At 41.0% G+C, this 16,684-nt stretch overlaps 1 pseudogene; it reads left to right on the forward strand.

The window, feature by feature from the left end:
- Nucleotides 1-1,866: 1,866 nt before the first annotated feature.
- LOC128615727 (uncharacterized) lies at nt 1,867-15,241 on the forward strand (annotated as a pseudogene).
- Nucleotides 15,242-16,684: the final 1,443 nt, after the last annotated feature.

Consider the following 16,684-nt stretch of genomic DNA (forward strand, 5'->3'; position numbering starts at 1 on the left):
CTTACTGTGATATTATTCACCACACCCTTGGAGTGATCTTTTTTGCTGGACGCCCATTCCCTGGGAGAGTAACAGTGGTGCTGAATTTCCTCCATCTGTATGTCATTTACCTCACTAGTGGATTGGTGGAAGTCAAACTCTTTAGAAATGGCTCAGTAACCCTTTCCAAGCCGGTGAACATTGACAACTCTCTTTTTCTGAGGTCCTCAGGAATGTCCTTTGATCAAGGCAGGGCACACTTCCATAAACCTGTGTGGTGAAGACCAGATTTTGATGGTGAAGACCCAAGTTAATGTTCTTGAAACATGGGCGGGCCTAATTGCCATTCCCTTGATTGAAATGCCTGACTTCAATCAGCCCCATTTAAATTAACTCGTACTTCTAGACTGCACAGACCTTTTCCTACAAAGATATTTAACGCTGGATCATTTTTGCTTAATAAATAACTGTAAAAACTACTGTTTTTTTGCATCTGTTGTTAACCGGGTTCTCTTTTACCTAGTTTAAGGACTTAGATGAAGATCTGATCAGGTTTCAGGTCAAATGTATGGAGAAATACAGAAAACTGTAAACATTAAACTTTCTAGCTGCACAGTAGCTGTAGATCAAATGAGTCATATTTGCTTGCAGTATAAATAGGTTGCTTATTTGTTTGCAGTCGCTCACGTTTTTGTGGTAGGAAATCGTGTTATTGACACGGAGCTGTCGATGCATGTATGTTTAGACCAGGCATGGGCAAACTACAGCCTGAGGGCTATATACGGCCCGTTGGGCTTTTTAATCCAGCTTTAATCCGAACTTGTCCAAATTATATTATTAAACAGTGTGGTGTATTACTCTCTACTTCACTTTTTCGCTTTGCCCTTTGAGCCCTTCTGTAAAAATGAGTGGACCAAAAAAAAGAAAAGTGGACAGTGAGTGCCGAGTGTTTAATAAGGAGTGGACAACAAAATATTTTTTCACTGAAGTCAAATCAACGGTTGTATGCCTGATATGCCAAGAAACTGTTGCGGTTTTCAAAGAATACAATATCAGCCGTCACTTTGCCATGAAGCATGCCAACTACGCTAGCAAGCAGTCAACGCAAGAACGGGCGGCTACGGCTCAGGTGTTGACAGATAATTTACAGACTCAGCAAAAAAATTTTCAGCGACAAACTGCGATTCAAGAGTCAAGTACCAAGGCAAGTTTTTTGCTGGCATTCAAATTAGCAAAGGCTAGCAAGCCTTTCTCCGAAGGCGAATTTTTGAAAGAATGCATGGTAGAGACAGCAGGTCTCCTGTGTCTGGAGACCAAAGGCAATTTTGAAAAAATCAGTTCATCACACAGGACTGTGACTTGCCGTGTGGAACTAATTGACGAAGATATCGCCAGCGAATTAAACAAAAAGGCGGAGTCTTTTAAGTTATATTCACTAGCACTGGATGAAAGTAACGACATAAAAGACACTGCTCAGCTCCTAATTTTATCCGAGGGATTAACGACAGTTTTGAGATAACGGAGGAGTTTTTGACCATGTAGTCCCTGAAAGGAAAAACGTGGGGAGAGGACTTGTACAACCAGGTGTCTGCTGTCATCGAGAGAATGAAGATACCTTGGAGTAAACTTGCCAATGTCACCACGGATGGATCAGCAAATTTAACTGGAAAAAAACATTGGGCTGTTGAAAAGAATCCAGGACCAAGTGAAGGAGGAAAACCCTGACCAGGATGTTATTTTTCTTTCACTGGATCATTCATCAGGAATCTCTGTGTAAGTCTATATTGCAGCTTAATCATGTCGTGAATCCAGTCGTAAAACTTGTTAACTTTATACGAGCAAGGGGACTTCAGCATCGTCAGTTTCTTACGTTCCCGGAGGAAACTGATGCGGATCACCAGGACTCCTCTACCACTCTCGGGTCCGCTGGTTAAATTTGGGCAAAGTGTTTCACGAGTGTGGGAGCTCAAAGAGGAAATTATCGCATTTTTGGATTTAATGGGGAAATCCGACGAATTTCCTGAGCTAAGCGACAACAACTGGCTTTGTGACTTTGCGTTTGCTGTGGACATATTTTCACACATGAATGAGCTGAACGTCAAGCTACAGGGGAAAGATCAGTTTGTGCACGACATGTACACAAATGTTAGAGCCTTCAAATCCAAGCGGACTTTATTCTCCAGTCAAATTTCAAACAAATCTCTCTCTCATTTCCCCACACTAGCCATGCAGAAAGAGGCATCCAGAAACGCAAAGAAATACAGCAAATCACTGGGCGACCTGCACAGAGAATTCTGCCGTCGGTTCAGCTGGTGCCCTGTCCCCTGTCACAAGACCCTGAAACAGCACCACAGGAGCTGCAATTGGAACTGATCGATCTTCAGTCTGACTCCGTCTTAAAGGAGAAGTTTGACTCTCTTAAACTGAATGACTTTTATGCTTCATTTAATGAAGAGACGTTTCCAAACCTCCGGAGGATGGCACAGAAGATGCTGACATGGTTTGGCTCGACCTACGTATGTGAGCAGGCATTCAGCGTCATGAACATCAACAAAGCCCCTCAAAGATCCAGGTTAACTGACCAACACCTCGGATCTATCCTGAGAATTGCCACAACAAAACTAACTCCAGAGTTTGATGCACTGGCAAAAAAAGGGAGATCAACAACACTGTTCCCACTGAAACTGGACGCAAGTTTCTCTACTATGTTATCAAATTAATGCATTTGGAAAACAATTGGTACAATGCACCTTGCATATTCATGCTTTGCTACCTGTTAAAGGCCAAATCCTTTCATGTAATGGCTTTTATATGTCATTTATATTAGTTCACACAAACACTCCATCCGTCTGTTCCTGGCCAGGCCCCTCTGTCAAATTTTAGAACCCATTGTGGCCTGCGAGTGTTGTGAATAAAATCAACCTTTTAGCCTAGGTCAAAAACTTCAGAGACAGAGAGTTTAGTAGATGTCAAAAAGTAAATAAACTTTATTGAAAATCAATAAAGTGTGACAGTCTGCAGAGTGTCCGAATTATGCATACACAAACATGTCTTTATATACCTATCTCCACAGCATAGTCTTTGTAGGTGGGGTTTTGCCTTTCCTCGTTGAAATAGACCAATCTTCTTTTGCCACAATTAAATATTCATGTCTATGCGTTATCTTAAATTTGTGGAACATGCGCAGTTAGTTGTTTTTCTTGAAAAGGTTTCATGAGGACAAGATTTCTTTTACAAAAAAAGTTTCTTTTACACACAGGCTTGTGTGTCTTGACCTTGGCTCCCTTCTTAGGCCTCAATGAGCATCTGTCTGTCTCTATTGGTTGTCCCCGCTGATATCTACCTCCTTTCCCGAGGCCCTCTCCTAACTCCCTAATTTGTATCTGCCTCAAAGTTATTTACTCACGCATGCGAATATCTACTGCCAATTTTTATTGCTGTGGAGACAGGTGCCAGCTAATACAGAAGAACAATTGTTGTGCACTGAAACACAGAGTTCATTCAACTCAAATCCACTCAGAATATAACCTGATCAAACATTGTTCTATGGATTTAGATTATGCTTCTAACTGTTGATTATACATATAGATTATGTTTTTTTTTAACCAATGTTGATTATACGATAATGCTCAAGTAATAATTCTAAATGTTGGTTACATATTTAATTCACTTTGTTAACATATCCAAATATCAGTTACACATATTGTTTGCACTTCATAGATATTTTCCATACACTCAAGTGGCAGCTTTTTGTCTTGTGGTGTGAGGAACTTCAGCTAGACCCAGTGAAATGCGCAATAGCTACAGTCCTGGAGTTCTTACAAAAACGTTTCTCAGCGGGGTGGGCTCCTTCTACAATCAGGGTTTATGTGGCCACCATTTTGGCCAGTCATGCCCCTGTTGATGGAGCCTCTGTGGGGCAACATCCTCTAACTTCGAGGTTCATGCGTTGTGTCAGGCGGCTGAGGCCGATCTGCAGGCCGCACATACCTTCCTGGGACCTTTCTGTGGTCCTGGAAGGTCTGTCAGGTGCCCCATTTGAGCTCTTAGAGTGGATCTACTGTCTCAAGCCGGAGGGCTGATTTATCACCCTTGGCCAGAACTATGGAAACTGTGGGTCTGGCCCCTGAGGGGCCCCAGCTCATAGATTCTATTCTCACAACTGAGATTGTAGAGACCATGTTAAATGCTAGAGCACCATCCACAAGGAAATTGTATGCACTCAAGTGGCAGCTTTTTGTCTTGTAGGCTAGACTGATTAAAAAAATGCTTTGTTTTGACAACAGAAACCCTTATAGAATTTGATAATGGTTTTAATGGGAATTGCATTGGTTTTAATGGAATCTGTAATGGTCCCTTAGGACCTCTAATGGTAATTTGTTGCCGTTTATTGGTGGCATGTTATGTCTAGGGGGTACCATTAAGGACCAATAGAACACCTTTGAAATTTGGTAATGGTTTTTAAGGTTTGTAATGGTATTTGTAGTGGAATCCATTAGAATTTCTGTGATGGTTTTCAGCAGAGATGTCACTATTTCCGCTGATTAAAACACCTACAGCTGAGGAACTTCAGTGCTCATCATTAGGCTAGACCAATAAAAATGCTTTGTTTTAACTAATATGGGAAGATTAAAAAAAGAGGGCTATATGTGGGAAAAGGAATGACAAGCGAGGTTACATGGGTTAGTAGCTATCTAGCTAGTGGCTTCAAGCAGTCGTCTATTTGCACGTACAGCATGACAAATAATTAACTGCACGTGAAGCTTTCGTAAAAATTTTAAATAAAAACACCCCAAACTGTATGTTGATACGTGAAATTCTGGAGGGACGTCGGACGGCGTGGCGGGGTGACGTAATGACGTGCCGTTAATCCATCTATGTTCTATAACATGTAAAACGTGTACATGAGAGGAGTATTCTAAAAGCGACTCATGTAAACACCTTAATCACAGTGTTATCTTATTCAGAATACGGTCAATAATTAGATTACTGCTGTCCATGTAAATGTAGTGCATGTGTACTGAAGTGCTAACAGTGAAATCTGACTACCAAAACCTCACTATGCAATGAGCCTTCATTAAAAGCATTCACAAAATAAAAACACTACTCACCATCTACATGTAAACTCCCATCCTCACAGCATAACTCGTGTCTTTTTTCAGGGGAGAAGATGTCAGAACCTCCATCTGAAAAACAAAAAGTGGCACCTTATCCACTGCAGTGTAAGAAAGACATACTGAAAACAGGTGACTGTATCTGTAAGAAGGGCTACAATGATAACATGAGGTGTTGATGCACTGATGTCATTATCTCAGTTGATTCAAGCCTCATACCACCAACGAGTAGCCCAACAAACCCAGCAATAAAATAATCAGGGATTAATAAATATCAGCTGTTTTGGGGTTTGTGCATGTATAGCACGGGATTTATGTATAATAATGTGACATGTTGTAGTGGTGAGTTTATTCGAGCATCACATTCTCTTCTCTCCTCTCTTTTCCCCTCCAGGCTAAAGATGTTGGCTATGAGAGCGAAATTTTCCATCCCAATGCGGAACTGAATTTCCTGGAGATTCCCAACATCCATGTGATGCGGGAGTCTCTGCGCAAGCTGAAGGAGGTGGTCTACCCCACCATAGAAGAACTTCACTGGCACTCTGCCATAGATGCCACGCACTGGCTAGAGTATATCAGGGTAAACATATACACACACATTTTTATATATATGTGTGTGTGTATATATATATATATATATATATATATATATATATATATATATATATATATATATATATATGAACCTCATAAGAAATTAGCCTTATAGAATCTGTTTTGCTTCTGTATGGGGTAATAAAGTGTAAAATACAGATCATTCACCATAATTTAATATAAAAATCAGTTAAAAAACACATAAGTCACAACATCCACTCACCGTGCACTTAAATAGGATCACCTGCTCATTTATACAGTTATCAGCTAATCATGTGGCAGCAGCACAATGCATAAAATCATGCAAATACAGGTCAAGAGTTTCAGTTAATGTTCACATCAAACACCAGAATGGGGAAGAAATGTGATCTCAGTGACTTTAACCATAGCATAGTTGTTGGAGCCAGATGGGCTGGTTCAAGTATTTCAGAAACTGCTGGGAATTTCACACAATAGTCTCTAGAATTTTACACAGAATGGTGTCAGAAAAAACCCATAAAAACACTGAGTGAGAGACAGTTCTGTGGGTGGAAACATCTTGTTGATAAGAGAGATCAGAGGAAAGTGACCAGATTGGTCAGAGCTGCCAGGAAGGATATACTGTAGTAACTCATATAATCACTCTTTATAACCGTGGTTAGCAGAAAAGCATCTCAGCATGCACAACACATCAAACCAAACCACAGAGATCACATTTTCCCCCCATTCTGATGTTTGATGTGAGCATTGTATGCATTGTGCTGCTGCCACATGATTGGCTGATTGGATAACTGCATAACTAAGCATTGACATACTTATTACTCAGTAATTGTTTGAACAGGTATGCATGTAGAGAGCAGCAATGTCTAGCCTTATTTAAACAGCATGTCCTCTCGTAATTGAAGACATTTCACAAAACAGGAAACAGAAGAACATAAGAAAACAGAGCATCTGTTTTGTTTTGTAGTTAGATATTATGCCCTGAACATACATTGCGAATAATTATTGCATTTTAATTGTTAAGTACTTACTTAATTCATTAATATCTACATGTTGTTCTAGACAACTATTTGTGATACTTTGTTTGTGAACCCTTGTGTGTTGTGTTTTACTCAGTCAGTGAAGTGATGGTTGTTTAACCTGACTGTGTGTGTGTGTGTGTGTGTAGCTGTTATTAGCAGGTGCAGTGCGTATAGCAGTTAATGGTATAGCAGATAAGGTTGAATGTAGTAAGAGCTCGATGGTGGTGCACTGCAGTGACGGCTGGGACCGTATGGCTCAGCTCACCTCTCTGGCCATGCTGATGCTGGACTCGCACTACCGCACACTCAGGGGCTTCCAGGTACTGATCGAGAAGGAATGGATCAGCTTCGGACACAAGCTGGCCTCGTTGCGTATGAGCAGTGAGGGCGTGGTTGTGTGTGGGCGTGTGAACGCGTGTATATTTAACCCCATCTTTCTCTCTCTCTGTGTTTCTCAGCGTGTTGGCCTTGGAGATGAGAATCACGCCAACTCTGAACGATCCCCTCTCTTTGTGCAGTTCATCGACTGTGTGTGGCAGATGATGAGACAGGTCAGCTATTGATGCTTTATACCACAACACTGTTGAATTCTTCAATCTGATTGATCAGAAGGCGTTGGCGACATTTCTGTAACAGCAAGATTCTGATTCCAGCTGCAAGGGAAATTACAGCTTTATAGTGATGTTCTCGTTTCTATAGTAACAGCTCATTGACAGGGTCTAGTATGGCGTATGCAATACATAGTCTAAGCTTAATCGTAAACATATTATAAACATGTTACTTAAAGAAAAAAACGTATAATCATTGTGATCTAGGTAAGATTCATAAGTTATCTATTTATGGAAGTTTTATGGAAGTAGAAAGGGGGGAAGAGAGGTTTGTGAGGGAACTATTGTTTTATTTTAATGTTATAAAGTAAGAGATCATAATGAGAACTAACTCTCTTTTCCAGGACATTCCAAATTGTTCTTTGGCTATGCCCCATGTTTGTGCAATGGCTCAGACTGGTTTTTCCTCTTTTCTCAGCTTCAAAATGGCTTGCTTTTCTCCCATAGACAGCTCTCTGGTCTTCATGTTGGTTTATTCTTTTTAACAACAAATGCTGTCTCCACAGGTGAAACCCAGGGTCTCGAACCAAGAGAAGACATTCAGAGCTATTCATTCTTTAAAGTCAATTTAACAAGATACACCTGGCCAGCAAGAAAAACCCATCAGTCACACGTCCCAGTATTTTTGAACAGTTAATGAATAGGGTGGCTTCAAAAAAAGCTGCCATATTTTAAGCTGTGTAACACGTCTAGATACTAAATATTAGGAAACAAAAGCTGAAATTCTGATCTATCGTCTCATATTCATCTTTTGATCTCAAACCCAAATGTCTTCAGTATATAGCAAAAGCAATAGAATTGGCCTTGATGTTCCAATACTTTTGAAGAGGACTCTAATTGTAAGAAATAAATATAACTTCCGTACTGAACAAAAGACTGATTATCTGTTCAGGCGTTATTGTGAAGATCCACATTTAAGCATCTTACTATACACTGTTAAACCCAGTGTTTGTGTTCTTTTTTTCAGTTTCCTTCTGCTTCTGAGTTCAAAGAGTTTTTTCTCATCCCCATCCTGGATCGCCCCTACAGCTGCCTGTTTGGTACATTCCTCTACAGCAGTGAGCAGGAGAGAATGGAAAAGGTACGCTCCACATTTCTCCACTAATGGGGGAAGGCTTTCCAGCCTGTTTGATTTTTCTGAATGGAAATGAATTTGTCTAAGTGTATTATGACTTGTTTGTCTCTCTCTCTCTCTCTCTCTCTCTCTCTCTCTCTCTCTCTCTGTCTCTCCTCTTTTGTTTTTGGAAGTACAGGGTAAAACGGTCTTTGTGGTCCTACATTAATAGTCAGCCGGAGGTCTTCACTAACCCGTTCTATAAAGACCAGGTGCTATATCCACTGGCCAGTCTCAGACAACTGGAGCTGTGGGTGGGTTATTATGTGTGCTGGAACCCACGCATGAGACCACAGGTGCTTATACTGCAAACCACACTCTATGAAATTATGGGGAAATGCTCAAAAATAGTGCTTCCAATATATACCAAAATACCTAGTTACTTGTATAACTGAACAGTGTCACTTCAAACACATGATGAATGTTACTTTTTATTACTAGATGTTTCTGGGTTTTAACACCAAGTTTGCTTTAAAAAAACAAAACCATTTGTATCAGCACAAAGCTAAAAAAACACAAAAGCTGGAATAATGGGTCGGTAAGCATAAAAAGTGCCGTACACAGTGGAACTGGACACACGAGGATCTCTGACACTGTTGACTCTTCAGTGGTTCCATTTTCAGTTCTAGTTTGTAGGTACAGGTTTCAGTCTTCAACAACATTGTAGTTTTCTTTTTAAAATGCACTCCTTGGTTGTGTTCACTGCATTACAAACTAAAATCCAACATTGTGAGATTATTATTTTTTTTTTTAAATGTGTTGAAATGGAGTTTTCTTGTGATTCCTCTATATTCCTGTATATTTCATGATTGGCTGGTTAGAAAACTACATGAACGTACATGTGTTCCTAATAAAGTGGACGGTGAGTGAACATGACATGGCTGAAACTATTTCCAAATCACTTCAGGAGCAGCTAGCGATAAAGATTAAGGTTACACCAGCTTGATGATTGATCTTTTAATAATGATACATAAATAAATAGAAAGCAAATGTAATGATTTAGAAAATCGGTGTCCCAAAACGAAACTGATGTTTGTGTGCTTTGTTGATTCTTATGTAGATGCCGCTCCATCAGAATTTGAGAGAGTTATTGTTTTTGCGTGAAGAACGTGGAGGAGCTCCAGAGAGAGGCCACGTCATCCTGCTCCATCTCCTCATCCTCAGAGCATACTTCTCCCTCCTCACATAGTGGTACACCACTTCACACTGCTGTCTAAATACACACACACACACATTTAAGAGCACACACTGTCTTTACACAATGAATACACTCTCAGGCATAAGTAGGGAGTGGATGAGTATGAAGTGGACACACACACACACACACACACACACACACACACACACATTCCTGTTTGCAATTTTTTTTAACTATAGAGAAGTAACCTAGTGTCACATTTTATAAATCCTTAATACTTAAAAATGGATCTTGGAATGATAGTCAGCATGTCTGCAGCATGAATTCATAGTATTTACGATCTAGTATTTGACCTGTAAATATGTAAAAAAAGAGAAGTATTAATATATTTGTCCTTACACGTCATGTTCATCTTTCCCTGTGGCCTCATTTGCTCCTCTGTGCCAACTCCCTTTCATCTTTTAACATTTCAATACAGTTTTTAGCTACTTGAAGGTTTTTGTTTGTTTTTTCCCCCCAAAGTGAATCATCCATCTATTTTTGTATTTTATTAGTTACTTTCCATTTTATGTCCGCGCTGTCATCACACTGAAGTGTGATAGTTATGTCAGTATTATTCATTTCTCACAGACCTTCCTTTCACCTTGCTAATATATGGAATCACTGAATAAACAGTCAATTTGTCATGTTTTTGTATGAAGGTGTTAAAATGTTGAGTTGTACGGCCTGTCCTGCCTCGTGGACTTTTCACCGGTATCGTTTGAATAAATCAAACTGGTAATGAAAAGTGTCGTTACTGATAGGGAAGCAAAACAGAGACAAAGATCTGAATGTGAAAATCCATTGAATTTGGAAATTAAATTTCGACACCATTGAATTAATAGAATTCGTGTATCATATCATTCGTTCTTTTCATATTCAATTATCCAATTATCCGAAAATGGAAAAATGGCTTGTTATTTTATTATTCATTTACAGATCCAAAACGAAACAGAGAAAAAAAAAAACAAGTCGTTTTCTGTTCTTTCAATCTCACGCTCAAGTTAAAAATAAGCGATTAGAAAACGGGTCAAATGTCCAGGTTTCATTTGAACATTTTATTTATTTTTTTCGATTGACTATGACCCGGAAGTTACTGGTTTCTTCACGTGTTGTGCTGGATAAAGGTGTTTTTATTTTGGTTTATTTGTTTAGTTTTTTTGCTGAAGAGCATGGGGAGATTCGTACTGTTTTGTGTGTAACAAAAATGTAACCCAAATGTGTAACCCTCAAAGAAGACTGCAAAAATATTAACTGCAGTTAAACCAGTCAATAATCCTTTATAATCCTATAAACGTTTTTGAATTTATCCTTTTACATTTTAGAAAATGGGCAAAATCAAGTTTAAAGAGAGGCTGTAATAAAAATACAGTTTTTGGAGTATCAGGGTCGGCGCAGTGGCTTTGTAGTTAGCTTCTTTGCTTCACACCCCCAGGTTGTACTCTGGTTTCCTCCCCTAGTCCAAAGACATGCGTTGTAAATTGTCCGTAGTGTGTGAACAGGTGTATGATGGGCTTACACCTCGTCCACGGTGGCCCCTGCCTTGTGCCCCGAGTCCCCTGAGATAGACTCCAGGGTGACCCTGTGTAAGATCGATGGAATATCTGATTTAATGAACACTGAAAAACTTTATTTCTTTTTTTTGAAAGCATGTAACATCAGCACGACGTATGGGGCTCACCGAAACGGGACTATTGAAGACTCGAATAACCGGCTCTTTTTCCAGTCTGTGTAGCCTCACATTCCTGTTATTGGGTGACATGGGTGGAATCCAATGAGGTTTCCTACTGTTCTCAAGGTTTGGCATGCTGTGCATCCTGAGATGCTTTTCTTCTCACCATGTATGTAAAGAGAGGTGATTTGATGTTACCATGGCCGTCCTATTAACTTGACCCAGTCTGGCCATTCTCCTTTCGTCAACAAGGTGTTTCCACCCCGAGAACTGACACTTACCGGATGTTTTTCACACAAGTATGTGTGTGTGGAAATCCTAGGAGAGCCGCAGTTTCTGGAATACTCAAACCAGACCATTTAGAATCTACAACCATGCCACGGATAAAATCACTGGATTACATTCTGGTGTTTGATGTGAATATTGACTGAAGCTCTTCATCTGATCCTGCTTGATGTTGTACATTGTGGTGTTGCCATATGATTGGCTGATTGGATAATTGTATGAATGAGCACATGTACAAGTGATCAGTGAGCACATCTATCTACCATAGAGGTATTTTGGGGCAATACTTGACAATGTACCTGACTTTGTTAGATTTGTGGCCAAGTTGAAGAAGCTTTTGACATCCCAATGGAAAAAAATAAATAAAACAATCCAAGACAAATTCACTTTCAGTCTTTTTTTTTTGTTTTGTTTTTTCCCCCCTTCATGTTAATCTCTTTCTACAGAACCCGTCCAAACTTCATACGTCAATGCAGTAAGCAAGATAAACTGTCTGCAGCTAAAGAATCTAAGCATGCATCTGTTTTCACCCTTACAGAAAAAGTTTTGCAGTTCCTATCCAAAAGACACCAAGAGCCCAGATGTCCTTAGAAACTAAATGTAACCTCCAACTCGTGGCCTTTTCAGTAACTCGATTCCCAGACGTCGCCACACTGATCACAGTGCATCCTTCAAATCCACCGTCTGTAATATACTGGACTGTCCTACCAAGAGTTCGACCACATACACATTCAACTGAAGCTCATACAGTCAGCATACTGAACTCTCCTTTTTGCCATAGTGCGGCCGCTTAACAGGATAAGGCCTCAGAAGTCAAGCACCAGCAGCTTGTGGCTAAAAAGCTGCAGCAGAATTGAGCTCGGCTAGGAGGTGACGGGTGACGGAAAAAAAGCTGGGGAACCTCGGAAAGGAAAACAGCGCTGTGTTCCAAATCTTTTATTGCCTCCTCTTCAAACTCCAAAAACCTCTGGGCCCTACAGCTAAATCCAAAGCTGAGGAAAACAACCATTCAACTAAGAAGGCCTTCTCAAGCACAGTGTTTGAGCGAAGGGAGGAAATGATCAAACACAGATCAATTGGAACACAGCCCATACAGCAAAACCGTAAAAAGGTGCCATAGAGTGTAAATGATTCAAAAAGACACAAATCTAAGCCCAAACACTTCATATGACCATTGATATGACTGCTAACGAAATCTATTGTTCTGTAGCTACACTGCTACAAGTGTACATAAAGATACACCGATACAACCAGTTGAACATGAATAACACACAAAGCACATTTCACAAGCACAGAAAGAGGTCAGAAATTGTAAAATGCCTATCAGCACACTGACGATCGCAAAATTATTGAGGTGTGACCTCCCAACAAAAATGCTTTGTTATGAATACTTGACAGGGGGCAAAAAACCGCGGAGAAGAAAAGGCGCTAGTTGACTGCAAAAGACTTAAGAAGAATAAAACGTGAGAGAACCCATTAGCCAGCACTGCCACCATGTTTCAGAACTGCAACCTTCCACGAGTGTCCAGAAATACAAGGTGGCAAGTGCTCAGAGACATGGCTACAGTAAGGAAGGCTGAAATACAACCGCCACTGCATAAGACTTACAAGCTGAAGCATCATGAATGGGCCAAGAAATACCTGAAGACCATTCCTTATAGGTTTTATGGACCGATGAAATAAGAGTGACTATAGATGGAGCAGATGGACCTTTTCCATCTGGTTAAAGATGGACTGAAAATGAACTCCCAAACCTACTGCCAGTTTGTAGAAGATACTTTCTTCAAGCAATGGTACAGGAAGAAGTCAGCAACGTTCAAGAAGACCATGATCTTTATGCAGGGCAATGCTCCATTCTAAAATGGATCATGAACAGATCAAGAAACTGACATTCAACGGATGGAAGGCTCATGGCGGTTATTGAAAAGAAGGTTGGCTACATTCATCACTGAATAGCTTTGAAGGGCCAAAATAGTTCATTGTTAGTTCATTGAATAACTTCCTGAGAAATTACATTTTTCCTTTGTTAAACCTTCTATTTTGTTGGGAAAGAAACATTTAGGATCAACTGAGACCACTGTATTTGTTCACCAATCAAATTAAGCTGAGAAGTACCATTTGCCAAGTGTTTTTTTTTTTTTTTTCATTTTACAGGCCTAGTTAAATAAATTGGAATATAGAAGTACAGTAGAAACGATAAACCGGACTGAATGCATGTTTTTAAAACGGCTATAGTTGTGTATCCGTGGATTGCAGGTGTGAAAAACTGAAAAACTGAAATCTGACTGAAGCGAATGTAGTTCAGTTCAGTCTGAAGTCGTAGAGGAAACATTCGCACTCAGTAATTTAGTTTTGTAACGCCACACAGATCATGAGGTCTGTTAGAAATTATATAATCGGAGCTACAAACCCCACCCTGCTCCGCTGTACGAGGCGACTCAACACCTCCATCTTGTGTTTGTGTGTATGTGTTGCTGTGTTCATGAGGCAGTTTTGCTTAGTTTTTTCTTTAAGGTTTAATGTTCTATATTATTCTGAGTGTGTGTTTATGTATTTTAGTGTGAGCTGTAGTTTTGTAATCTTATTTCTCAGGTGCAATTTTACGTGTTTTATTTCTTCCTCCCTGATTTCTGCACTGCACAGTGTATTATTAGAAACAAGGCTTCTCTGTGTAAGAGAACAGTTGTTTTGTGTTTTTAACAGCAAGTTATAGCTCTTATTGTGAACCATTATGTGTGCAGGAGGCAGTTCAGCTGGACGGAGAGATCCTGCATGCGCTGTTGAAGAAAGTGTGTCCTGTGGCGTATCGGCACCTGGACAACCACAAGATCGAGCCGGTGCTCTACATGATGGAGTGGTTCATGTGCGCTTCTCCAGAACTCTGCCCTGGGCCTCAGTCCTCCGAGTGTGGGACATGTTCCTGTGTGACGGTCAGACACAAACACACACTTGTCCTTCTTTTCTTTCTGTGTTGAGTCGTTCCTGTTGAAATGTATATTCTCTCTCTCGTTCTTTCTTTGTGTAGGAGTGAAAATTATATTCCGTGTGGGCTTGGTGTTGACGTCCACGCTGGGTACTCGGGATAAGCTCAAGGCCTGTCCGGGTCAGTATGAGACCATGGAGGTCCTCAGAGCGATTGAGCCCAGATACATGCAGGAGGGCTTCTTAGTGCTCCAGGTAACACAACAGAGAGAAGGAGGAGGAGGAGGATGATGATGGGTCTCTCACTACTGTAACATTTCCTGTCATTACTGTAACTATGCGAGTCCATGCCATGGTGATCAAGCATGTTTTATCCATCATCACCTTCGTATTTCTACAAAATTAGCATTCATAAATATTTATCATCGTCTTTTACATGATGTTGTAATGAAGCCCATTCTAACACGTTAAGTACAGAAGTATGACATTCTGTTCCAGTACGTTTTGTTGATTTTTGCTGTAGGTTCTGGAGTTGCAGGTATCGGCACAGGACGTGGAACGTGAGCAACGCACGCAGCTGAAGCGCTGGAAGAAGAAGCGTGGCGAGCCCGGCCGCAAACTCCCTCAGAGAATGCACAGTGCTCGCGCCATCATGGCCACCGAGCCTCATACACACCAAGACCTCTGCCAGAAACCCACCATTATGGTCCAGTACCCATCGATCCCTGAGGAAAAGTCCGAGCCGAACCTCAGGAAGAAGAGAGGGAGCCTGTAGAAAAACCAAACCCTCATTCCTAACCCCTACGCTCTACCTGGCGAGTCTAAACCTAGTCAGATATTGGACATACAGCTTCTGAACCAGGAAAATCTAAATCTTGTACTTCCAAATCCACCATCACACCCACCACGGCTCCCTACAATGCAGGAAAATCAGGTCAAAGAGACGAGCACTTCTACAGAGCGACTCATGCATCGTCCTCGAATTCCTCCATCGATAAGAAACCGGCGGAATCTATCCCTCTGCAACATCTATCCCTCCTAACTGCTCCTGTACACGGATCACCTTCAGCGTGGCATCCTCACCTGCTGAAATGTCCTCCTGTCCAATTCAGAGAACCTGACCATGATGAGTTCCCTAATAATACAGAAAACTCAGCCACCATTTTGGATCCATCTACAGACTCGAGCCCTCTGCTTACGCACAACGCACCTGCCAGCCACGACTCGGCTGCTGCTCCCGAGTACAAAAACAACACTCTGCGCAATTCCAGACAGAGCATTAACAGCTCAGAGGACACGTACGTGTAACTCGCTCACTGTCGCCACCTGGTGGTTAGGAGGAACAGGAAGTGGAGAAATATTTACATTATTTTTACATTCAGAAGCTAATTTGAGTTAGAGCAGGGGTTTGGTTTTTGCATAACCCATGTTGGTTCTTTACCTGTGACAATTTACGCATTTAATCACTCTTAAACAAATGATTTGTCTTCAGATCAAATTTACACAATTCACCCCAGAGGCAAATTTGCAAACTTGTATTTCATTATTCCCTACAGGAAGAAACTCCGAGAGGTCAATTAAGGGTCAGTGGAGAGTCAGAGAAAATCCCAGAAAAATGCTGTATCCTCAGCACCTCACACGCTGCCATCTTAGTGTCACTGCGGTGCTGAGAATGCTCCACCACCCTAATGAACCCTAATGGTCTAATCAGTTTTCCTTTCCATTAATGGATGGTGTAGAGAACGGCTAACGAATTGTGCCTAGCATCAGACGAGTTACAGTCACTAGTGTACTTCAGTAACGTAGATTTACACTCTGACTCGCCTTATGGGACCAAACAAAATACATTACTGGAACTTTGACATGCGTGTCAAAGTCAAAGTCACACTACTGTAGGACCAACTCTTAACTCTCAAATCCAGAGCAGAATGTGAGGTTCTGAGGTTTTTACATCTGAGGCTGCTCATCTGAGAATCTACCTCTGAAAGCTCTGCATCTGTGGCTCTACCTCTGAGGTTCTATGTCCGAGTCTCTGCATCTGAGGCTGTATATCCGAAGCTGTACGTCTGTGGCTGTACATCTGAGGATCTCCCTCTGAGACTGTTTGTCTAGGACTGTACATCTGTGGCTCTACGTCTGAGGATCTACGTTTGCGGCTGTGCACGTCTGAGGTGTGGGGGCGGTCTGTCTGAGGCTCTGAGTTCAAGGCTTTATATTT

The sequence above is a fragment of the Ictalurus furcatus genome, chromosome 12, assembly GCF_023375685.1.
Source record: "Ictalurus furcatus strain D&B chromosome 12, Billie_1.0, whole genome shotgun sequence".
Lineage (NCBI taxonomy): Eukaryota > Metazoa > Chordata > Actinopteri > Siluriformes > Ictaluridae > Ictalurus > Ictalurus furcatus.